Genomic DNA, 26586 nt, shown 5'->3' with positions numbered 1-26586 from the left:
AAGGAGGTAGCTTGTTTGTTTGTGCTTTATTAAATAAAATAAGAAACAGTATATGTTTAAGAGACCCTCAGGCACTTGAAGATGGATAATGGAGCTATCTGCTAAATTTACCAAATAGATAAGTTGTAACAATTAAGTCTTGTTTATCTTGTCAGATTTGAGAAATGAAAGCTACTATTTGGATGAAGCCCCTGGGAATCTAGAAATTATGCGAAAACTTATTTCTATGTGAGTACCAATACATACATTATATCATCTTTAAAAACTTGAAAGACACTGTGCATTTGCAACAAACCTATTTTGCATTGAAAATCATTTTATATCAACTTCAATGAAAAACTCACTTTCCGCACAATGTGGTCACCTTTGAAAATAACATTTCTTGTGGAATATCCTGAAAAAGATTTGTTTCATTATCACAGAGCTTATATCTTCTTGCCAAAGGAAAGAGGAAAACAGTAAAAAGAAGAAGGAAATTTTGAATAAACACTTCATAAAAAATATCTAAGTAGCTCACAAACACATGAAAATGTTCTTAACATGCAAATGTTATCTTTAACACTTATACTGTGAACTATCACTTTACACCCACTAACATAACTAAAATTAAAAGACTGACAACACCAAATGTTGGTACAGATGTGGAGCAACTGGAACTCTCAGACATTGCTGGTTAGAGTGCAGAATAGTATAACCATTTTGGAAAACTCTTTGGTAGTTGCTCACGAAAGGAAACATCTACTTGCCCTAAGACTCTGAAATCCCACTCTTCACTATTTACCGAAGAGTAAGGAAAATAAATGTCCAATGTCTTGAAGAAACAAGAGACACAGTTCTCTCCCAAAGGAATTAAAGCCAAGTGCTGCTTGTTAGCCAGTTCTGGGATTCACTTAGGCTCTTCTGTTCGTGCAGTTATGCTTATTTAATATCCCTTATTCTCGTCTTCCTTGGCTCTTTGTGCACTGACTCCTCATCATTGCTTCTGTCTTTGACCCATTTGTTAAACACACATTTCTGGTTTGATGCTTGTATTCCCTTTCATACTTGATGCTTGTAATTAGGCTCCCCAAAGACTACCATGGAAATGAACTATTCTTACCTTCTCTCTCAGCCTCTCGGGAACCATAGAAGCTGGATCACCCAGTTTCCTGGTCAGGATAACAAGCTAAGAAATAAGAAAATGTCAGCCAGATGTTCTTTCTTTCTTTCTTTCTTTTGTTCTTTCCTTTTTAACTTCTAGCTTTTACTCTCTCTTTTAATTTATTTTAAAAGTCTAATTTATCATTTTTTTGCTTTAAAGTACTTTTTCTTCTCATATTTATTATTTTCTTTTCTATTTTCTTTCCCTACTCTTTTCATTTGTAATATATTTCAATCTGACTATTTCCTTGTGGTTATTTCTTTTCTACGCTTCTCTTATCTATATTCACTAGGTTTTTTACTTTTTCAGATGATCACATTTTGTAAGAGCTGTGGTTCTTCCCCAGAAGCAAATTTGATATAAGGAAGGATGTGAGAACAAAATGTATATTAGGGAATTGATTCGGTGAAGCACCAGCAGGGGGATGGGGTGTAAGATGGAGAAAGAAAGCCTATGTAGAGTTGTTAACAAGCAGATGGTCAACAGGTGCAGTTCTGAGGGGGTCCTTCAGAAATGACATAGAACATTTCTCAGAGAAATCTCACCTAAAGAGTAGGGGAGATGGTGTATTTATTTTATAGACTCCTGCTCCTCATTTTTTGTGGGCTGTTCCTAGGAGTGTTAACCATTTATCTTGCCTCCCAGCAGTCCCAATATGACCCACGAGTGAGCAGATCATGCTCTTGTGCACAGGGAAATCGTTCAGGTAGAGAGTCACAGATGATAGAAGGAAGCATTTGACATCTCCTAGAGAGGGAGGGCCGACGGTTATGACCGGGCACTGCTAGCATCTGCTAAAACAGCTTTTTCAATTCAACCTTTTATGGTTGAATGTTTACCACTTTATAAATCCACAGGTAACAGTTTGAAAGGTACTTTAGAGACATGGAAATGAGACCAATGGAAGAATGAAAAGAGCTCAAGTGTGTTTCTCTGTGTTTTCCTGAAATATGAACACCAAGATATGTCAAGATATGTGCTTCAACTTGTGAATACGTGAAAATGGATGTATTCTTTATACAGGTGAATAGAAATTGCAAATAACTATTTAGAACATTTTACAATACATTTTTGAACATATAATCTATTTCGGTTGCTCTCCAAATTACTGTCTGCTGTATTCAATCATTTGGGGGTGGGGGGAGGGGCATGGTCACACTTCAACAACTACAGGATAATGTTAAATATTCAAAAGTACACACTGTTCCAATAGCCCTTGTGTTAACACAGGATTAATCATGATAAAATATTGCAATCCAGGATTTTGTAGGGTTTTTTTCCTTACTAAAATCATATATAAAATACAACCTAATTAAGTTATATAAAATTGAAGCTTTGATGAGAAACCTATAAAAGCTCCTTTGAAGAGTTCTGACTATCTGAGAGCAGCTCTCCTTGACAAAGTCTGTTCAAAGCTCACAAATCTTTCCTCTTTTCAGTAGTCCAAAACCCCAAATTGATTTAAAAGGCCTACCTTGAATTAAGAGGTCTTAAGTTTCACCAAAGCAAATATGACTTAAGCTACATGCTAGGTCTGATATTTATCAAAGTTTTGGGGAAAAAAAAGGATCATTGTTTACTTTAAGGACTAATAAAGTCAAGTGAAAAATAGCTCACTTTATAAAACATCTACAGTCAGTATTTTAATCCCTTTGTTAGTAATATGCTTTCTTGGAATTTGGTATAGTGGATTATACTTTTTGATGTGAATTATGGATTTACCTCCTTAGACTTTAGTCTCTAAATGCCATCACTCATGGGGTTCTATCGTCCTGGGAGACTTTCCCACTTTTCAAACATAGCCAGTGCTTATTCTACCACTGTGCCAGTAAAGACCTTGGAGACGTCAAAGACAGTTGTCATCAACATTCTGATATGTGGGGGTGTCTGTCATGGACTCACACCAGCTTTGTAATGGCTCAGTTAGAGAAAGTAGATCAGTAATGCATTTCACAATGATCCAGACAGTTTTTCTGAATAAACTTGATTTTTGTGAATCTCACCTTTGACAAAGTTTTGCTTCTATTTTTCCCTCCTTTGGCTATCTATTTTTTATTGGCTGCAGGAAGAAGAAATTGTATCTTCCCTTTCAGCTATTCTTATATTTGAGGTTTCCTAAATTTTGAGTTTACGTTCTTGCTGTGTAGCTTCTTTCAAGTGCTAATTTCTCTTCTCCAATCTTGGTGATGACCTCCTCTTTGGATGGTCCTGAAATTTTGCACTAAAAAAAGAGAGTGTTCGAGATTATTGCACTATAAGCTGCCAGGAGGCCTGGGATCTCCGAACCCCATAGCGAGCTAAGTATTTATACAACCAATCTCTATGGAACCCAAATAGGTTGAGGACTTTTCTAGTCAGTGTGTTATAGCAGTAAACCTGGGTTCATTAAGTTTATAGTCTAGTGAATTAGACAATGGAAAAATTATTTTCAGTGTGATGGATAGAGGAATGTTTCAAAGGAGAAGTATAAGTATTCTAATGCATATAAGCTATGGAAGACAGTGTGAGTACAGATTTGGAGATAGCATCTAAATTATGTGAAAAGTGGTGGACCATTAACTAGACTCAAAATAATCTATTATGCATACATTAGTTTAAAAATGTATTACATTTATTATCTAAAATATAGGTATTTCAAATGTGTTGCTCAGTAAAAGTAGGGCTATACAAAATTAATCTGCTTTTCATTCTTTCTTTTGTGGTAGATTTTATTATTTCTTCATTTAATAAAAAATCTTGTCTTGTTTCGTAATATTGTTTCTTACTTATATCTAAGACAAATGTGATTATGACTCTAAAATGCTACAAACAGATCATTGTTCCTGATGTTGTTTTTCCCTTAAATAAAATATATCACATAATACCCTAATCAACAACAACATTTGTGTGTATTCTTAACTTATTAAAATCTAACTGAAATAAAATATTCAGTGATACAGATCACTATTTCCATCCCTTTGAAAACTAGGGTTTCAATTTCTTAGGGCATCTAATGCACAATATAAAACATTTCCCCTCCTGTTCTTGCCCTTAAATGTTTAGGCATTATTTATTTCTGCATTTATTCGTTAACTCAACATGCACTTATTGAGCACCTGCTAGAAATTGTTTGATAAATTCTCTGTGTGTTGACCTTATACAACATCATGCAAAAGAATGCTCCCAGATTGTCATATGCAGTGGTGCAGCAAGAAGTAATGGATATTCACTTTTTTAATGATTCTTGTCATGCTGTTTTAATATTGCTCTAAGCTATTTTTGGAGCATTTTAATTTATTGTATTCTTTACTTATTACAATTGTATCCTGAGGCTAGCTAGTGAAGGATGCCATTTTGAAAATCTAAGAAATAAATAAATAGAAGTTGAATAGCCAACACATTTGTTTTGTTTCCAAATCTCTGGTAAATAGAAAGTGATGAGGGATCTAAAGAAACACTATTATGAGGAAGTATCTTACTCGACATTCCATGGATAACCCTTTTAATGCGCCTCACTGGTGTTAGAGAAACCCAGTACAACATTCCCAAGGTTATTTGCTCTCTCAGATCAAATGCATACTCTGGACAGAGAACAATAGTGCTAGCCACTGTTATTATTCAGGTCCTTTTAATGTTTAAATTACTGAAGCATGAGAATTGGAAAAATACACTAGGATAACAATGTTCAGTCATTTTCCACTATTTTTAATAAAGAATTTACTCTGGATTCTTAGGCAGGGTTATTGTGGACAATTAAAGAATAAATATGACTTATAGGTTTTATCATTGGGTAGTTGGTCAATGAATCCTGGAGACAATAGAATTTTCTTTAAAATTCCCTAAGTTTTCTAATTATCTAAAAGTTGAAATTAAATATCATAATTCCATATGAAAACAATTCATTTATATTAATATGTGTCTTTCTGCAACAAGAGGCTTGAAAAAAATGTATTTGGACAGCGCTAGGTGCTACAAAGAGTAGAATAAATAAATTCATGGAGATCATATCAGTTGGTTTTTACTATGATGTTTTTGTTTGAGAGGTAAGATAAAATGATAAACAAAAACCAAATACAGATTCTACCACTTAGGATATTTAGTCCTTTATGCCAAATCACTTACTAAGGATAACTGTATGTCTCAGTTTCTAAGGGTAGTCCCAGTTTATCTTTTGGTATAATTATTAGCACCCGTTTTCATTCTCAAACAAATTTTCCCATTTGGGGAATATATTATGACGGTCATCATATTCACAGTAAACAACAGACGTTGAACATGAATTGTTACTGCAGTAATACTTTCATGAAGGAAAAAAGTGGGGGAGGGGGCATATTTATTTTATAAACAATTTTTATCAGAGAAAAAAATAATACAAGTATCGGGATGAGTTATAAAGATGTTTAGGTTTGTTTAGTACTCAGCCAAGTAGAAATAGAGCTCATTAAAACAGGTTTCTTAAGAATTTTATTTAAATTTGACACTTCTAGAAAACAAAATCTTGATTCTAATAGTCAAGTAAGATAAAATGATGCACAATTTTTATGTGTATTGAAGTGCCATGGAAGAAAAGGAATCTCATTTGTTCATTAATAAAAATTAACATTATTTAGAAGTTTGTACTTAAACAGATTTTGTTTAGGATACATTTCTTTATGTAACTTCTTACTTGAATGAGTGTTCACAGAATACCAGAAGGTCTCTGAGAATTGATAGGCTTTAGGAAAGTCATATAGACCTAATGAGAAGGAAAAATGGGAAAGATTTAGACTTCTGATCACACAGCCCTAACCATTTTGGAAAATGTTCTGATGATGTCAGATACTGTGTGATGGTTTTATTTGTGATATAAGTCGTAACCATACTCTTTTACAGAGGGTCGATATCGCACTGCCAATCATTCTGAGAGACTTTAATCCAGGGGCAAGAAATGATCATTTGAAAAAGTTTTAGAACTGGGTTAAAGGAAAAAAAATATCCTCAATCTTTGGCTTAGTTGAATTTTTGTTTTTATTTTAAGATTACATAATAAATGGAGGTTGGTTTTTGATAGGAGCATGCTCTATGGTGAAAGTAGATAACCTTGGCTTGCATCTGGGTAGGACAGCACTGGAGCTGAACTGTAAGGTACTATGAAAAAGGTTCTAGGCCTCATTAGTTATAAGATGCACTCTATTTTATTATATTGAGAACATTTAATGGATCCTTTCAAATTTTGCAGTCAAAACTGTGGAATCTGAAATTAGGGGAAAAGGCCAACTCCCTAATCCAAACAGAATAGAAGAGAAGACAATTAGTCATTGAACTACTTAAAAAGCTAGAAAAATTTCTTAGTGATGCTAGTCAGCAAAAGAATATGAGGTAATATATACTAATAATACATGGGAAAGTTACCTGACATACTCTAAAAGATAATATGGGGGTATTTGACAAGAGTTAATTCGAGAAATCGGGACAAAGTGCATTCGTAATATCATAACTTGGGCATTAAAAATTCAACATGGGGACTCCGCTTTCAGGTAAGATGGAGTAATAGGGATCGTATTTATTATCTTCCGTAAAACAACTAAAAAGTGGCAAAAAATACAATAAATATGTTTCAAAAATTGGACATCAGGCAAAAGAGTGTTTTCTGAGAAGAGAAGAAATGGGGTGAGCCCTATATATGCTGCAGGTTACCATCTGAAGAATTTCAATGTTATGGATGAGAGAAGAAGAGCCCAGTTGGAGCCCATTTAGAAAATGCAGAAACAGACCCAGGAGTCTGGATAAACCAAGACAACTGAAGTTTGCAGGGTGAAGTCCTAGACAAGAAAAAGTTGCACAAAAAGAAAATCCTAGAAATCTGCAGAGAGCCCTGCTTGAGTCTGTATTTAAGAACTGATGAGCACATGCAAATGAGGAAGCTATCCGGGGCCACAAAAGTACCACTGAAAAGGCGGGAAGGAACATGCGTAGATACTAGGAATATATACATTTTTTTTTAGATAGTGACACACTGATTTTAAAATTTACATGTAAAAACTAAGAATAGAAGGGAATTTTTCAGCATGATAAAGGATATTTACAAAAAACCTTTAGCTAACATCCTACTCTGGTGAAGGACTGAAAGCTTATCCCTAAAATCTGGAGCAAGACAGGATGCCTGCTTTGAGAACTGCTGTTCAACATTGTAATGGAAGTTACAGCTACACCAGTTAGACATACATGCATACATACATGCATAAGTAAGTAATTAAGTAAATGACATTCAAATTAGAAAGGAAGTAGCAAAACTATCTCAATTTGCACATGGCATGATCTTAGATATAGAATATTCCAAAGAAGCCACAAGAAAGCTCCTAGAACAAATAAACACTTTCAGAAAATTAGCAGGATGTAAATTCACACAAAAATAAATGCTTTTCTAAACACATAGAATTGAATAATCAAAAAAGGAAATACAAAATTAATTCCATTTGTAATAGCATTTACAAGAATAAAATATCTAGGGATAAATTTAACCAAATTGATGAAAGACTTGTATTCTGGGAGCTACAAAACGTAAAAATTCATAATCTAAAATTGACAGGAAATCTAAATAGAAAACCTAAATAAATGGGAAAACATCTTATTCCATGGACAGGAAAATTTGTCATTGTTAAAATGTCAATACTTGGGGTGCCTGGGTGGTGCAGTCGGTTAAGCGTCCGACTTCAGCCAGGTCACGATCTCGCGGTCCGTGAGTTTGAGCCCCGCGTCAGGCTCTGGGCTGATGGCTCAGAGCCTGGAGCCAGTTTCTGATTCTGTGTCTCCCTCTCTCTCTGCCCCTCCCCCGTTCATGCTCTGTCTCTCTCTGTCCCCCCAAAAATAAATAAACATTGAAAAAAAATGTCAATACTACCCAAAGTAATCTGCATGTTCAATACAATCCCTCTCACAATTTCAACAGCATTTTTTTCCAGAAATGAAAATTACGTTTTAAAAATGTTTATTTATTTATTTTGAGAGAAAGAGTGCAAATGGGGGAGGGTCAGAGAGAGAGGGAGACACAGAATTTGAAGTGGGTTCCAGGCTGCGAGCTGTCAGCACAGAGCCTGACTGATGTGGGGCTCACACTCACAAACTGCGAGATCATGACATGAGCAGAAGTTGGAAGCGTAACCGACTGAGCCACCCAGATACCCCTAGAAATGAAAATTCTATCCTCGAATTCCTATGTAATGCTAAGGGGCTCGAACAGCCAAAACAATCTTGAAAAAGAAGAACAAAATCAGAGGACCCATACTTTTCTGATTTTAAAATTTATTACAAACTACAGCTATCAAAACAGTGTGGTACTGGCATAAGGATAAATATATAGAACAATGGAATAGAATCCAGAGTCCAGAAATAAAACCATGCATTTATGGCTCATTGAGTTTTTACAGAAGTACCAAGTCCATTCAGGGGGGAAAGATAGTCTTTTCAATAAACAGTGTTGGAGAAACTGGACACACACATGCAAAGCATGAAACTGGATCCTTATATTGTACCATATCCAAAAATTAACTCAAAATGGATCAAAGACCTAAACTTAAGAGCTAAAATGATAAAACTCAGAAGAAATCATAGCATAAAGGTTTTGTGTCATTGGATTTGGCAATAATTTCTTAGAAAATACAACAAAACCAGAGGCAACAACAACAACAAAAAGCATGATAAATTGGACTTCACAATAATATAAAACTTTTGTGCATCAAAGGACACTATCAACAGAGTGAAAAGGCAGCCCACAGAATGCAAAAATAACTGCGAATCATACATCTGACGAGGTTTTTATATTCAGAATACATATTTTTTAGTGCTCCTAAAACCCAACAGCAAAATTCCAAACAACTCAATTTCAAAATGGGCAAGGGACTAGAATAGACATTTCTCCGAAGAAGGTATAGAAATGACTCACAAACACATGCAAGATTCTCCACCTCATGGCCATTAGGAAAATGCAAATGAAAACCAGAATGAGATACTGCTTCATACCCTGTTAGATGGTAACAACAACAACAACAATGACGACGATGACAGAACATTACCAGTGCTGGCCCAGAAGTGAAGAAATTGGAACCCACCTACGTTGGGTAAAATAGTGCAGCCATTGTGGAAACCTGTTTGGTGGTTCCTAAAGAAGCTAAACAGAGAACTGCCCTGTGACCCATATGTGCCCAGAATAGGTTAAAGCTAGGACTCCATCAATTACTGTGCACCAGCGTCCACTGTAGCATATGCATAATAACCAAAAGGTGGAAACCACCCAATAATAGATGAATGGATATACAAAATGGCATATAAATACAATGCAATATTAGTCAGCCATGAAAAGGAATGAACTCCTGCAATACACGACGCATATACGAACACTGAAAACATGCTAAGTGAAATAAGCCAGATGCAGACGCACACATATTCTAGCTGTGTTACTTCTGTTTTCCACTGTTTTACCCCTTTCTTTTTTTTTTTAATTTTTTTTTCAACGTTTATTTATTTTTGGGACAGAGAGAGACAGAGCATGAACAGGGGAGGGGCAGAGAGAGAGGGAGACACAGAATCGGAAACAGGCTCCAGGCTCTGAGCCATCAGCCCAGAGCCTGACGCGGGGCTGAACTCACGGACCGGGAGATCGTGACCTGGCTGAAGTTGGACGCTTAACCGACTGTGCCACCCAGGCGCCCCCACTGTTTTACTTCTAATGGGAGTACTATGGCCATAGATTTTACTTCAGGACCCTGGATTCTTTCTTCAGCATTTCAAGGGATCCACGTTGAGATTTTCCTGAGGGCAAGTTTCTGGTGATGATTTCTAGATGCCCGAGTGAGGTTCCCCCAGCTCTCACTGAAGGGTCCTTCTCTCCACCCACCATTTCCATGTTGGTGGGCAGGGACTCCCGGCCTCGCAGGTCTATAGCCCTCTGCTAGGCCGTGCTTTCAGAAGATAGGGGACTGGGCCTTCCAGAGATGGGCACTTAACAGAGATAATAATAATTGTTATGGACTGAACTGTGTCCCCCCAAAACTTATTATGTTGAAGACCTAACCCCCAATGTGACTATGTTTGGAGATAGGGTCTTCACTATGCAGTGAATAAATTAAAAAAATTGTGGTATATTCATGCACTTATTTGAGAACCTATTCTAAATTGTGTTGATTTTATATACGTAGTAGTGGAATTGCAAGGCCACATGTTAATTCTGCATCTGACTTTTTGAGGATCTGCCAAATTGTTTGCCACGGGGGCTAAACCATTTTTACATTTCCACCAGCAATGCAGGAGGGTTCTAATTTCTTTACATCCTAGCCAACCCTACTTCTCATTCTCCCTCTCTTTTGCCTTATCTCTTCCTCCTCCTCCTCATTCTTCTTATTATTTATAGTGATCTGACTGGGCACGAAGTAGTAACTTGTGATTTTTTATTTGCGTTTCCTTAATAACTAATCATTTTCAGTATCTTTTTCATGTGCTTGTTAATCATTTGTATATGTTTTTGGAGATCCATCTCTTCAGGTCTTTTGTCCATCTTTAGTTGTATTATTTGTCTTTTAATTATTAAGTTGTAAGATCTCTTTTTGTATTACAGATATGTTACTTTTCATATATATGATTTGCAGATGTTTTCTCCCATTTTGTTAAGTTGTCTTTTCACTTTCTCAGTAGTGTGATTTGAAGCAAAGAAGTTTTTAATTTTGATAAAGTGAAAATTATCTAGTCTTTCTTACCCACACTTTTGGTGTCATATCTAAGAATCTATTGCCAAATCTGAGATAATACATAATTAGCCCTATTTTTCTTCCAAGATTTTTATAGTTTTAGCTTTTGTATTTAGGTTTTTGATCCATTTTGACTGAATTTCTGTATATGGTGTGAGGTAAAAGTCCAAGGTCCAGTTTAACTATTTTGTGTCTGACTACCCAATTATCCCAGCAACAATTTTGAAAAGACTTTATCCCTTTTGAATTATTGTGGTCTCCTTGAAAATCAGTTGACCATAAACAAATGGAATTTTTCTGGAATCTCAGTTCTGTTCCATTGATCTGTATGTTTATTATTATGCCAGTACCACACTGTCTTGATTAGTATAGATTTGCAGTAAATATTGAAACCAAAAAGTTTGAATCTTCCAATGTTGTTCTGTTTCAAGATTGCTTTTGCTATTCTGGTTACATTTAATTGCATATGGATTTTAGGGTCAGCTTGTCAATTTCTATATAGAAACCAATTAGGATTCTAATAGGGTTTGCAATGAGTGTAATATTTTACCACTTCAAGTAAAAGGTAGAGCACTTAAAGCTTTTAGATTTCTTTACCCTCTCTTTTATGATATAGTTGTAGTAAATACTCCCTCTGCATATACTGAAAGCCACTTTAGACAATTTCCAATCTTTGCTTTCATCTATAAAAAAGTGACTTAAAATATTTGAGACTTATCCCATTTACCCATCTATCTCTCCTTCCCATTGTTTCTTCTTCACTCTGATTGCTCTAATTTTCCCCCCATTATTATTTTCTTTCTGTCTTAATAATTTCCTTTCGCTATTCTTTTAGAAGAGTTGATAAGTTCACTTAGTTTCACCTCATTTGAGAATGTCTTTACTTCCATGTTCACTCGTGAAGAATATTTTTGCCAAAAGTTCAACTCGGGGCTGACCACTATTTTTTCCAGCACTTGAAAATGCTACTTTTTTCTGGTCTCCATGGTTTCTGATGAAATATCTCCTGAATTTTTTATTTGTCTTTAGTTTTCATAAGTTTTGTAAATTTTCATAAATGTGATTATGATATATCTGGAGATGGATTTCTTCTGCTTAGAGTTCACTCGCTTTCTGGAACCTGTAGGTTTATATCTTTTTACCAAATATGGAAGCTTTCAGCCTTTGTTTCTTCAAATATTTTTTTCTTTTTTTCAGAACTGCCCTATTTCTCTTCTCCTTCTAGAACTCAGGTAACATGATATTAGATCTTTTGTGATTGTCCCAGAGGTCTCTAATATTCTGTTCAACTTCTTAAATCTATTTTTCCTCTTATTCAGATGGAGTAAGCTTGATTGATCTGTGTTCAAGTTTATTGATTCTTTCCTCTGTCATCTTGATTCTGGCATTAAATTCGTCCACTGAGGTTTCTTCTTTCTTTTGTTGGTTATTGTATTTTTCAGTTTTGAAATTCCCATTTGGCTCTTCCTTATATGTTCTGTTCCCTTGCTGACACTTGGTTTTGTGTTTCCTCTGTGTTTGTGATTGCTTGTGAGAGCAATTCATTGTAGCTGCTTTAAAATCCTGATGTGATTATTATGGCATTTGTGTTTACTTGGTGTTTGAGTCTGTCATTTGTCTTTTCTCATTTGAGTTGAGATTTTCGTGGTTCTTGATATGAAGAATAATTTTGAATTTCATGCTGGAGATCTTAGGTATGTTACAAGAATCTCTTTCCCATTTAGATATTTTGTTTTATCAGTCAGTCAACTTACTTCAGTCTTGAACACACCTTGTGGCCACTTTTGTGGGTTGTGGTTCAAATGTCAATTTAGTTTCCTTTATAGTGCGATCCTAGTGTGTCCCATTTGTATGCTGCCCACACTGAAACCTGGGAAGCAGTCCATGCTAGAATTCAGTTATCAAACCTTTGCTATGCTATTTCTGGTTGTATTCACACGTGGGGTTGCTCAGAGTTCTGCCCAGTATTTCATACAGACATTTGGAAAATCCAGTTTTTAAATCCTTTTTCTCCATAGTCCTCTTGCTCCTGTTTAGTTTAGAGGGGAAGCGACGCCTTTGCCTCATTACTCACGGCAGTGATGGTAAGCCAGGCTCTGCCCACCATCTGCAAAGTTGCAGTGTCCCATGGGGAAGGGGGTTGGTGCCACTTTGTTTTTGCAGGGACAGGATGGTAGGCAGGGCTCTGCCTATAGTCTCCAGTAGCTTGGTGTCTTATAGGAGGGAAAAGACATGACATCTCTCATACTGTTCACCTGGAATGGGGCAAGTATGGTCAAAATGTTTCAGTCTTCTTGGGCTGCTCTTTTTCCCTCTTTTTTGTTTTTTGTTTGTTTGTTTTGTTTTGTTTTGTTTTGTTTTGTTTTTTGGCTAGAGAAGGCAGGCTTTTCATGGAACTTTCTATTTGTGCCTGTTGATGTTTCCTGACTGCAAGCCCCTCTAAGCAGCCAGGCTGCAATATATAAAGTTTTTTAAAGGGGCCCCCCGGGTGGCTCAGCCAGTTGAGCATCCGACTCTTGATTTCAGCTCAGGTAATGATCTCATGGTCATGGGATCGAGCCCCACATCAGGCTCTGTGCTGACCATGGAGCCTGCTTGGGATTCTCTCTCTCCCTCTCTGTCTCCCCCTCCTCTCCTCTCTCTCTACCCTTCCTCTCCTCTCTCTCTCTCTCTCTCTCTCTCTCTAAAAATAAATAAACTTAAAAAAGGAAAAAGGCAACTCAGAGAGCTCGCTGTTGGGTCAGTCCTCAAGCCCTACAGTCCCTAGCTGTACAGTCTTCTTTTTTTTTTTCTTTTTTCCATCTCCTTATCTTATCTTAGGAACTCCCCAAGTTAAATTAAACTCTCTCAAGATAAATTAAAATAATATTTAAATTACTCCTTAATAAATTACAGAAATAATATATTGATGAAGTACATCACCAAATTGTTAGCAAATGTCTATCGCTAAAATTTTAGAATATGGAGAAGTCTTTCCCATATTATACATTTTTGATTCATTCCAATCTTTAATGTATTAAAGATAATCTTTAATAACATAACATGTATTTGATGAAAATAAATATTAAAAATAAATACATCTTTAAAAATAGACAATAAGTGACCCTTCAGGTCAGATAAAGGCTGGGGAATTCTTTTTTTTTTAATTTATATATTTTTAATGTTTATTTATTTTTGAGACAGAGAGAGACAGAGCATGAACATGTCAGAGAGAGAGAGGGAGACACAGACTCTGAAGCAGGCTCCAGGCTCTGAGCTGTGAGCACAGAACCCCATGCGGGGCTCGAACCCACAGACCATGAAATCATGACCTGAGCCGAAGTCGGGAGCTCAACCGACTGAGCCACCCAGGCACCCCAAGGCTGGGGAATTCTAAGACATTATTTATATATATACTTGGTACTTCTCAGGCCAAAATGGAACACACCCTCATCTCAATATTTTATTTATCAGGATCATGTGACTTTTGTTATACTCTTAAAATCTGATTATTAAGCCTTTATTTGCAGAAGATATAGCATTTTTGCATTTAGTAATTAATGCAGCCAATGTAGAGAGTTGACTAAGATAAACATTAATAACCAAAATGGAATATTCAGCCAATAGGTGTGCACATACAGATAGAATATGTATGTGTGTTCTAATTTAATTCAACAAACATTTACTGAATTTGCTTTACTTCATTTTGATGTAAATGTAAAAAACATATATATATATACGTGTGTGTGTGTGTGTGTGTGTGTGTGTATACATATATATATTCATTCTATGCAAAAAGCAATGAAACACATTTCTTCCCAAAAAAGTTATACAAGAGGTCTTTGTGGAAAAAAAAAAAAGCTGAATGTAAATTGATTAGACAACAAAGGATGAGATTTCCATTTCTTGGGACTTCCATTAAGAAACAGTTGCTCTTTATCAAAGATTTTCAATGTCAAAAAATATTGAAAGTGTATGTCTTAATATTAAATAGTCTTAATTAGTAAAAATGGCTGTGTTGTTTTCCACTAATGCAGACATCCTCATTATTTAAATATAGAAGCTGATCAGCATTTTCAAGTGTCCACGACAGGGCAGACATTTGGATAGTACTATGAGCTCCTTTCTAAAATAATTTGTTCCAGAATCATAATGATAATATTCAAAGGTAACTCAGCCTGACATCCCTACCTTCTCCTGGTATTAATGGATATAAGTTTAATTATCTTACTTTCTCACCAAAATCATTGGTTAGTTTTATAGTTTCTGTCAGAGAAGCAACACAAAATTTATTCCTTTTTCAAATGTTTATTTATTGATTTTGAGAGAGAGAGAGATTGGGAGAGAGAGAGCAAGCATATGCCAGCAGGGTAGGGGCAGAGAGAGAGGGAGAGAATCCCAAGAAGGCTCCGTGCTGTCAGCACAGAACCCAACATGGGGTTTGATCTCAGGAACCATGAGATCATGACCTGAGCTGAAACCAAGAGTCAGATGCTTAACTGACTGAGCCACCCAGGCACCCCCAAATTTATTCTTCACAATGAATTGTTTTTCCTCTTCCAGAGGACTCAGGATCTACTTACCAATAACTACTTATATTACTATTGCTGATAGTTAGCATTAATTAATATTTATGAATATTTCAACCTATAGATGCCATCAGATCCATTACTCTCAGATTTGCTGCTATACAGAGCCTGACTGGACACTTTCTCTCTGGCACAGATACCTTGGTTGGATGAAATGTCCTTGAACCTCACTATTCAAAATGTGAACCAATGGTCAGCAGCATTGCCATCTTTGGGGAACTTGTTAGAAATGTAGATTGTTAGGCTCTATTCCAGATCCCAGATCAAGTAAGTCAGAATTTACAACATAATGACTGAAAGATGATTTGTGTATGCGTTGAAGTTTGAGAGGCACTGCCCTTGACAAATGTGTTAGCTGATAATTTCTGGTTGTATTTGGAATGTGAAAGCAATCAATAACCATAAACTATACCTTCCCTCCAAGCACACCTATACAAATATGTGTATGTAAATAAATCATACTACTTGACCTAATGGAAGATCTGTGGTTACTGCATCAAGTCAAATCAGATTTTTTTGAATATCTTATGTTTCATGGGGATAAATGGAACAATAAAGTCTCGTATGAAGAAATGCAGGCTGCTCCTGGCCCTGACCCTGCTCACTAAATCAGTGACTATGTGCGAGTAGAATTAGAATGAGAACCACTTGGTTTCTATCTCAGAAGAGGAAGACTTTTAGAGCTGTAGGAACAGTTACAGAGACAGTTTGGTGTAGCATCTAATGTAACTGAGAAATTGAATGTCAGGCCTACATCTCTCTGTGGAAGAGAGATGTGAGTCAGAGACATGATTTAGTTAATCTTTAGCTTTCAGTCAAAGAGTATATTAAAATTCTTTCTGTTCTAGGGACACCTGGGTGGCTCAGTGGATTAAGTGTCTTGATTTTGACTCTTGATTTTGGCTCGGGTCATGATCTCATGGTTAAGAGATCCAGCCCTGCTGTGAATTCCCTGCTGACTGTGGAGCCTGTTTAAGATAGATTCTCCCTCTCCCTCTGCCCCTCTCCCACTTGTACTCTCTCTCTCTCTCTCTCTCTCTCAAAAAAAAAAAAAAAAAAAAAAGATTCTTTCTGCTCCAGGTAAGAGAATTCCAGTCAAATTGAAGAAAATTAGCTGATATGACAGGATATTCTGGTTATCTGTTATGTTTGTTATACTCAGTCATCTGAGGTTATCCATTTGAGGATCAAGATATGCCACAAATTAGTTTCTGTCTCCCTCTTCTTCCCTTCTCTTTCTCACTCTCTCACCCCCTCCTACCTACCCACCTACCTACCAACCTACCACTACTCTGCTTTCCTTCATGTTGACTTCTCTCTCAGGTGACAACTGTACCCTTGGGACAAAGATGGCTTCTGGAAGTTCCAAGCTTGTTTTATTTTTAAAACCTTAATCTCTCTGAGAGATCCTATCCCCCAGAATCTATATGAATCACTGCAAAAAGATTTTGTTCCCTTGTGGATCCCATGCCCCCACCTAGAACAACCACTCTCCTCAGAAAATGTGCCAAAAGTTGGGGGGGGGGGACGGAAGGGGAGGGAGAGGAAGATTGTAAGGAGGATAGAATTGTGTTAGTCCAAATACATACAGAAGGAACAGTTCCTAAATGGAAGGATGTGAATCAGAAAAAAGAAAAAAAAGTAGTACACTAAGGTAGTTACATAAAATTACATTAAAATCATTTGACAAAAATAAGAACCCTTTTTTCCCTACCTTTGTTCAGAAAATAGGAATAAATTAACATTTCAAATTGACTACTCCCAATAAGTCCAGAAGATGTTCCTTTAACTAAACTGAGTGTCACTTTTTAGAAGGTCATCTTAAATAAATTTTTTGTTAATATTTGTCTTCACTTTTGAAAACTAAAACCAACCACAACATACATGCACACATATACATTTTCTAAAAGACTATAGTAAGACACACTCTTGTGACTAGGTAATAGTACATCACGTTTTTATTACTCCAAATAATAAAAACTTGTTAATAAAATAGCTTACTAATAGCCTATTAGTGATACATGATACTATAATATTTTATTAAAATTATCTAATTTGGTTACATAAGAACATTATAAACAGGTTACAAAACTTCAACGTGCAGGAATCAGGTCAAATTTTTCATAAATATCCCTTACTTTTGAATGCAATTTTAAAAAATCACCACTGCAACATGTGGCTAATTTTGCATGTACTTGGAAGAGTCAAAAAGAATATAAGAATATCTAATTACATAATCCATTCAGCAAATTCTGGAGTAGATGTTGTCTATTTGGATGATAGCTAGTATAATTTTATAGTATAGTTTTCTAGCTGTATGCCTTAATGCACTTTAAAAGTGCCCCTCACCCCAGCCTAAAAGGTCTGTAAGCCAACATCCTCTGTGTTTGTGAGTTACTCCAAGTAAGATTGCTTTCAGAACATATTCAAGTTCATCTTTTGTTCCTCAAGTATTCAGTACATACCAAGTTGTGTCCTAGGAACTTTCATTTATATCACCTTGTTAGATTTCAGAAGCATCACTATTTACCACTTTAACAAAGGTTTGGTTAGACAACCCTCAATGTTAAGGGCCTATCTTCAAACTTGCTTTTATATCCACTTACCTATTTATTTTTATCTATAGTACACTGTGATAGTTTTTCCTAGAGTTTAGGTATGCTTTGAAATATTGTTGAATACAAATGACACCAAAAAAATCTAAAGTACATTATTATTTATATTATATTTATGACTCTTATATACATGGGCTAGGAACTTCTAAGGGTTTTACTTATATTAATTATAGGCAATCCTCACAAGAACACTGAGGCATAGATGGTAGTATTACACCTATTCTACAGAGTTATAAGGATGGCTAAGTAATTTGTTCAAGGTTATAAAACTGGCAAATGGTGGAGCTGGGATTGAACTTAGTTCAGCTTCAGAGTCCATGCCTAACCACTCTTCCCAATGTGGTTCCAAGAGACACCTAGGACAGATGGGGGTGACAGGGCCCAAATAGAGGGACTAGGACTCCAACTTTCTGCACAGATTTCATATGCAAAGATTATAATCAACTGATGAGACTAACATTTCAAACATGCAGCCTACCGTAGAGCATCTTCATGAACCACTTCCAACAAAATTCCTTTGACAGTATCCTCAGTCTATTCATATATGGTCATGAATTCATAAAATTTTTGTATCTGCATGTTTTCATAATTCTATGAGAGGCAACATTCAAAAAACATTATGGTCTGTTTCTCTCTCTGCCTTCTTTCTTCTTTCTCTCTCTCTGTTTCTCTCTCTTGCTGTCTTTCTCTGTCTCTCTGTCTCTGTCTCTGTCTCTGTCTCTGTCTCTCTCTCTAAGCATGCCAATTACTTTTGAAGTCCTTTTCAGTTACAGAACTCTGCCAGCCCTTCTCACAGGGGTGGACACAAGAAATCCTTGTCACTTTTTTATACAAAGGTTTATAAAAGTAAGGATCCCTTTCCTCCAGGATGATAATACCCGAGAAGGCAAGATTAGGACCTATTAGCAGCCATTTTTCTTGTATACAGAGAAAACTACTTTGATTGAAAAACATTAGATGGGACAAGAAGAACTTTGAGATAGAGGAAGTAACTTGATTACATCTTTTAAGTTCTTAGGAATACAGTTTTTGCCCTGGACTTCCCAATTGTTTGGACCAGTAAATTCCCTTAATATTTAAGCAAGTTTGATTGGATTCCAGTCACGCACATCTTTAGCATGCTAGGAGATTGATCTCAACATAAGGTCTGAGTCAAATTCGTAGACAATCCCCTGCAAGCAAAATCATTTACTTTTTAAGTGGGTAACAAACAGGAACCTGTGATTTAAAAACCAGACAGTGACCCCTAGGCCACCAGTTGCCAAAAGGTATGGGTTAGAAGAGCAGTGAGGACCCAGAAAAAGATTGTCCCCTGTACTTCTTTCAAGGATGACAATCTTTTGTCAATCAGAGGAACTGGCGACAGTCTAACTCGCTAGGATGTCCTGGCAAGACAAAATCAAGAAGTCCTTTTAATCTCTGCCCAATAGTGTGCTTTTTTACCTTCCTTTACACAATGGTAGAAATTTAACTGTGAAGTTTCCTCTTTTCACTTTACCATGTATTTTACACATGTAGGGATGATGAAATATTTTCAATTATTTTTAAGTTTTATTTATTTAGAGAGAGAGAGAATGCGCAAGCAGGGGAGGCATAGAGAGAGAAAAAGAGAGAGAATCCCAAGCACTGTCAGCGCAGAGCCAGATGCGGGGCTCAAACCCAGGAACCCTGAGATCACGACCTGAGCCAAAATCAAGAGTCTGATGCTTAACCGACTGAGCCACCCAGGTGTCCCTTATGGATTTTTTATTTGTTTTCTTTAATGTATATTTATTTTTGAGAGACAGAGACAGAGTGCAAGCAGAGGAGGGGCAGAGAGAGAGGGAGAGACTGAATCTGAAGCAGACTTCAGATTCTGAGCTGTCAGCACAGAGCCAGATATGGAACTCAAACCCACAAACTGTGAGATCATGACCTGAGCCAAGTCAGGTGCCTAACCAACTGAGCCACCCAGGTACCCCTGAACTTTTTTGTTTGTTTTTTTATTCATTTTTTTTGGCGGGTGGGGGGAGGGCAGAGAGAAGGGGACAAAGGATCAGAAGGAAATTTTTGCTGACAACAGTGAGCCTGGTGCGGGGCTAGAACTCAATAGTCTTGACATCATGACCTGAGCTGAAGTTGGATGCTCAACTGACTGAGCCACCCAGGTGCCCCTAAATTTTTCGTTACAGTCCAGGTTCAGGGTCATGAACATAAGCACATTTCCCAGAGACAAATTTAGGTCTGAATGGAAAAAAAAATCATAATTTGGAGAAGGAAGGAAGAAAATTTCATTTTTGTTTGGAATCATTGTGTTAAGTTTGGCAGGGAGCATTCTTCAAAGTACCTCTAAAGGGGAAAGGGTGTATATAATTTGGGCAGCCAAGGCATGAAATGGACTTCCTTTGAGGACTTGTCCCATTTGCATTGCATTTGGTCCTCCTGGAACTTGGATCACAGTCTAATGCACAGATCATAAATATCTACATACTCCTTTGGGTTGATTTGAGGTGGAGCTTATCATCTTATAACAACATTTCAGCAATTAAAATGTCCACAAAAAGATGTGCTGCCCACATTTTCATATACTGTGCACTTATCACAGTGCCTCATACATAGAAAGCTCTCAATAAAATACTTGTTGAGTGGCTGGTAAATCCATAATATGAGTGAAGTTTAGATGTGTTTTAATCAGTGCCAGCATCATGGTTATTTCTTCATTTATTCAACATCTATACAATCCTATTCAGCTCTAAAGGCATGCGCTATAAAGAGATAAATAACTTACTGTGTCTGTCTTTAAAGATATCTGAACACCTGGGAAGATAGATAGTCAGATATTTGACAACATATTGCAGTATACAGCATGGAATAGAGTATGATAATAGCATGATGTTTTGGAAAGAGCCCCTGTATTCGTTTCTTATTCCAGCAAACTTAGTGGTTTAAAACCATGCAAATGTTTTCCCTTACATTCCAAAGGTCAGAAATCTAAAATCAAGGTGTTGGGAATGCATTCCTTCTGGAGGCTTTTGGGGACACTCCATATCCTTGCCTTTTTCAGCTTCTAGTACCCCTCTGTATTCCTTGGCTTATGGTCCCTTCCATACATCACTCTATCTTGCTTCCACTGTCACATCTAATGCTGCTAAGTCTGATCTTCCTGCCTTCCTCTAATAGGGACGTTTGTGATTACATTTGATTTACTTGGTTAACCCAAAATAAGTTCTCCATCTTCAGATCTTCAATGTAGGTAAAATAAAATACCCTCATGATCTGAGAACTGGGAGATGGATATTCTTGGGGACCGTTATTCAGCCTGCCAGAGCACACAACTGAATTTTAATCTAGATACAGCTAGTAATAAGCTATATGATCTGGACTATGACACACTATATTCCCGGGCTTCAATTTCCTCAACTGAAGAATATGGCCTAAATATATTTCAGCTCTCATGTCTTATGCACTACAAGTGTAGCAACAAGGCTCAAAGCATATGATGTCAAAGATATGACTCCCAAACCCAAAATCATGGTTCTAGAACAAACTCTTCTTGTCAATTAGGGCTTCTTCGCCTTGGAAGCAATCTCTGGGGTTCCACTGTGCCACAGCAATACACATTTCCTCTCATATAGCTAAACAATTCTTCCCTTATAAAGAAGGTGAATAGGAATAGAACCTCTATTTTTTATATTAGCTTCCCCAGGTGACAGCTTTGACCATCAGCAACATCTACAGAGTTCTGAAGAATATTTGAAGTGGTTTCCATGGCCTTGTCTGAAATTAAGAAAGAAAAGTGGGAGCGCATGGATGGCTCAGTCGGTTAAGCATCAGACTTCAGCTCCGGTCATGATCTCAGGGTTCATGGGTTTGAGCCCCACATTGGGCTCTGTGCTGGTAGTGCAGAGCCTGCTTGGGATTCTCACTCTTGTCTCTCTCTCTGCCCCACCCCCACTTGTGTTTTCTTTCTCACTCTCAAAATAAATAAATTTTTTTAAAAAGGTTTAAAAAAAAAAAAAAGAAAAAGTGGGTTTCAGCTACTCTAAGTTAACACCTGTGGAAAAAAAAAATTAGTTATCATCTGTGACCAAGGATGTCAAATCCAGTTTTACCTTTAATGGTCCTTTGGTTCACTCCAGGGAAGGTCATCTAAGAATAATTAATTAGTATAAATTCAAATTCTGCCTTATTTTTTCCTTTTATTTTGTTAGATGTTTAGAAATACAGTATTTAAAAATATAATGAGTAAAGAAAGAGTAGAGCATCATAATCTTGAGTCCCTAATAGCAATAGATTTATATGCTCCTTTTTTCTCAGAGCCTATTTTAGCACTGTATATAACATTACTTTCTAGACCTTTTCACAGAACAACCTAGCATTAAAATATGTCACATCCTCGTTTGATTGGTAAGCATATATTTACAGTATTTTTCCATCATTGTTACAGACTTTTTTCCAACCATTGCTAGACATTTTTTTTTCAACTGTTAGACAAAGTTTCAAAGAGACAATACAAAATTTAAGAAAAAAATAAATTTCTGGACCCTTCAAAGAACATCAGGAATCAGATAATCTTAACAAGGTGTCACTGCCCCATTACTTAATAGGGCAGGAGCTCTAAAAGTCATCTCTTAGCTTCAAACATGGTCTTTATGTTTTTTTAGGAATCAGTCTCGGTTATGAGTAGGAGAAACTACTTCTTCTGTGTTGTAGATGTTTTAGACAAAATTTTCATCAGGGTAGCTTTTTTATCCATAACTCCCTGCACACATATTGTGATAGCTTTTCCTGGCACATTATATGTCAAGCTTACATTAGTATGTATTTCACTGTAATACTGGGTTAGCTATTTTAAAAGGTACCTGTGGTAGAAGGGACAGATATCCTTAAAATCCTGGTTCTCACATTTACCAGCTGGGTGACCTTCCCGAGACACATAACCTCTCTGGATATCAGTTTTCTCATCCATAAAATGAAGAGACTAAAACAGAGTAATTAACTTTGAAGAGGCTCCTAGCTCTGAAATTCAAGGACTCAATTTCCTACCCTTTTAGGTTACCTACTTTGCCAGCTTAATTGACTGTCTAGTTATATAGAATCCACTTTTATCCCCCAAATTTATCACCCTTTTCAGTTTCATTCAAAAGTCTGTATCATTATTTCTTGAATAGCATACTGCTTTCACTTAGTCAAATTCAAATGTGAAAGAATGTGGATATATCCTTTGACCTATGGAGCAAATACCAGATCCTAGATCTTAATCTGAAATTTCACATCCTTTTTTTTTTTTTCTTTAGACATACAGGCAAAATGCCTTATATAATAGTTATAATACCAATGATCAGTACCTTTGTGTCAGGAGTATAATCAGTAGATAAGTGGGAAAAAATTAAATCTCTTCTCTTTGGAGAAGCATGTTTCACTAATCTTACATAGGCATAGTACCACAAGACCTGTGTTTAATTGCCACTGCATTTCTAGGACTTAGTCTTAAGTATCTGGATCAAACAGGCAATCGGTGAATGTTGGATAAAATAGATGTCAATGGATTTGCCAGAGAAAGAGCTAAGAAAAAAACCAGGGACTTTTGCTACAAAATTATCTAATTTTTATGAGAACTAGATACATAAATTTAGAAATATCAAAGTCTTGAAAATTATTCCACTCTAAACCCCTCCCTTCACATAAGACGAAACTGAAGCAGAGGTAAATAGAACGCTGTCAAAAAGGACACACACACAGATAGTTAATAGAAAACTTGAATTAAAATCCAGATCTCTTGCTACCCACTTGTGCCTTTTGCCTGGATTCATTATTCCAATGTCTTGCCTTTTTCAGAAATTAAATGGCATGGTATTTACACAGGAAATCTCAGCCTGGTGGTTTAAGTCTCCTGTGCTCTTTTCTCCTCTTATTTGCTCCCCCTTATCTGCCTTCTCTCTTTCTTATCTAACAGTCTCACTCTCCTTATCAGAGGATTGGGGCACTGTTACTTGACATGTAATTTACATCCACTGAAAGCCTAGAGTTACACTGTATCAACCCTTCCTCCCCATCTTACAGATAAGAACTACCAATCAGGATAAGGCTTTAGTTCTTAGCTTGTACTATTAAAGTTTGCATCTGATTACTAACTTCAAATATGTTATTACATTTGCATATTTGCTGCTACAGATAAAATGCTTTGGTTGAGGTATCTCTGGACATCAAGGTTCCTAAGTCTGTTTTGAGACCTGAATTAAAAATCTTCTGCTTCTCTCCTAGACTAGAAATATGCCGAGGTAACTACTTATTATAGACCCTTGCTTTTTGTATTGGCAGAATGGCAAGAAATAAAATGCTTTCTCCTTAACAAAATAGTTTCTTTTTAATGGAGCAATCTTTCTACCTTAATTTCATGATAATGGTTTTATTTACATTAATTAGTCTAAAGGAAAACAATGACTCTAGAAGCAAACATTATGTAATACAAGAACCATTGCAGTGATATAGAATGTAAATATAACAGACTTATTATACTCACAAATTGCTTGCTACTCACTCATAAATTGTGTATGAATATTATATTCTGCAAGTTGTTATAATTTTAAACTTTGTTCTGATTGTAAAGTTACACTTGTCATCTAAAAGGAACTGGTTGTTCTGTTCATTTATTGTGAGAATATATTTAAAATCTAACTGATGAAGGCTCTAGGTTAATTGTCTGTCTCATCTGACGCTTCAGGGGTAGGGCTGGCTTCATTCATGGACATACAACCATCATATATGATCACACACAATCTGCAGCACAGAAGGGCCACAGTGTTGGCTTAAAGCTTTGTCGTCACCATCTGAAATTCTCCATAATTTTTGAACAAGGTGTCTTGGTCTTTTATTCTGCACTTGGGCCCCAGAGATTATGTAACCAGTCCTGCTTGGTTGGGAGATACATGAAAGAAAATCCACTAAATACCGGTGTGTAAAAAAAGGTGGCCGTCGCTTTGGGTTTCAGTTAATGCTCTGCAGAGGTGGCCATGGTCCTTTTTGTAAAACAAAGACATGCAGTAAAGTCCTTGAAAATGTAAGTAATTCATACCTCTCTGGGAAATAAATCATGGTCAGGGGTCCCATGCTTTAAAACCTGGTATATGTGAGGGGTGCCTCAGTCAGTTAAGTGTTGACTCTTGACTTTGGCTCAGGTCATGATCTCACAGTTCTTGAGTTTGAGCCCTGCATCAGGCTCTATGCTAACAGTGTGGAGCCTGCTTGGGATTCTCACTCTCTCCCTCTCTCTCTGACCTTCCCTTGCTTGCTCTCTCTCTGTCTCTCTCAAAATAAACAAATAAATTAAAAAAAAAACCTGGTATATATGAGAGAGAGAAGGAGAGGGAGAGAGGAAGAAAGAGAGGGACTTAGGAGCAAGAAATACTTAAAGATGTTAAATAGGAACACTTAGAGACTATTCTTATGGAGATTTTCTTTTCTTTTCTTTTCTTTTCTTTTTTAATGTTTGTTTTTGAGAGAGAGAGAGAAAGGAGACAGAGAGAGAGGGAGACACAAAATCCGATGCAGGCTCCAGGCTCTGAGCTGTTAGCACAGAGCCCAACCGAAGGGCTCAAACTCACAAACTGTGAGATCATGACCTGAGCTAAAGTCAGATACAACTGACTGAGTCACCCAGGAGCCCCTCTTAAGGAGATTTTCTCAAGTAAATCAACAGGAAATAGAAGTTCTAATGTAATGCAAAGTTTAGGCTTTTTACAGTTATATTAGTACTGTTCGATATGAAGGTATTTTGGTTATACCAATCTAATGAGAAACATTCAAACAAAAAATTTTTTAAATCTAGACTTTTTATAAGTCTACAAGTTAAAGGAAAAAAATATTTGGAACTTAGCCACCTAGTGTTTTCTTTTACCTTTATTCTACCTCTTTTTACTGGCAAAAGAATATTTTTTTAGTTTTTACTTCTGAATAAACACAGTCATGAGTTGTTGTGAGCTATTAAAAATCAGAACTGTAATGCTCGAAGTTCCGAAACCTCCCGCAAAAGTCCACCAGAGTCGTAAGTCAAAGCCAAGCGGCAAGGGTCGTTTATTGCAGGTTCGAACCTGGTCCTCTGCGCACTCGTCGCCGGTGACGCAAGAGGCCACGATCAGGGTTGGTACAGCGTTTTTATAGACAGAGACAAATAGCACAGGGGAGGTTTCAAATTATGAGGGGCCTGATTAGTTGATTTTAAAGTAAGGACATTTGTTGTTCTCTGATTGGGCGTCCTTTGTCCTTTGGCGGGAAGGCTTTGTCGTTACTTGTGGCGGGAGGAGAAAGGGGGAAGGGGGAAGGGGGTAGGCTAGGTGAGGAATGTGCTAAGCAAGCAGGTTTACAGAAGCGAGAAATGCCGGTTAGTTTATGTACAATCACTCATTCCATCACATATCAGACTACATTTAGGAAGGTTTACAACCCATTCTACTACACAGCAGGTTACATTCAGGAAAGGCCTCACAATGCTCGTAGCAAACAGCAAGCAAAACAGACTTCTCAGCAATTGTATTTCTTATCAAAGATCCATAATAAGCAGAAAAGAGAACCTAGCTTTAAACTAA

This window comes from Prionailurus viverrinus, chromosome D4 (assembly GCF_022837055.1).
Source record: "Prionailurus viverrinus isolate Anna chromosome D4, UM_Priviv_1.0, whole genome shotgun sequence".
Classification (NCBI taxonomy): domain Eukaryota; kingdom Metazoa; phylum Chordata; class Mammalia; order Carnivora; family Felidae; genus Prionailurus; species Prionailurus viverrinus.
The sequence above is the reverse complement of the archived record's forward strand: the minus strand, read 5'-3'. Positions refer to the sequence as shown.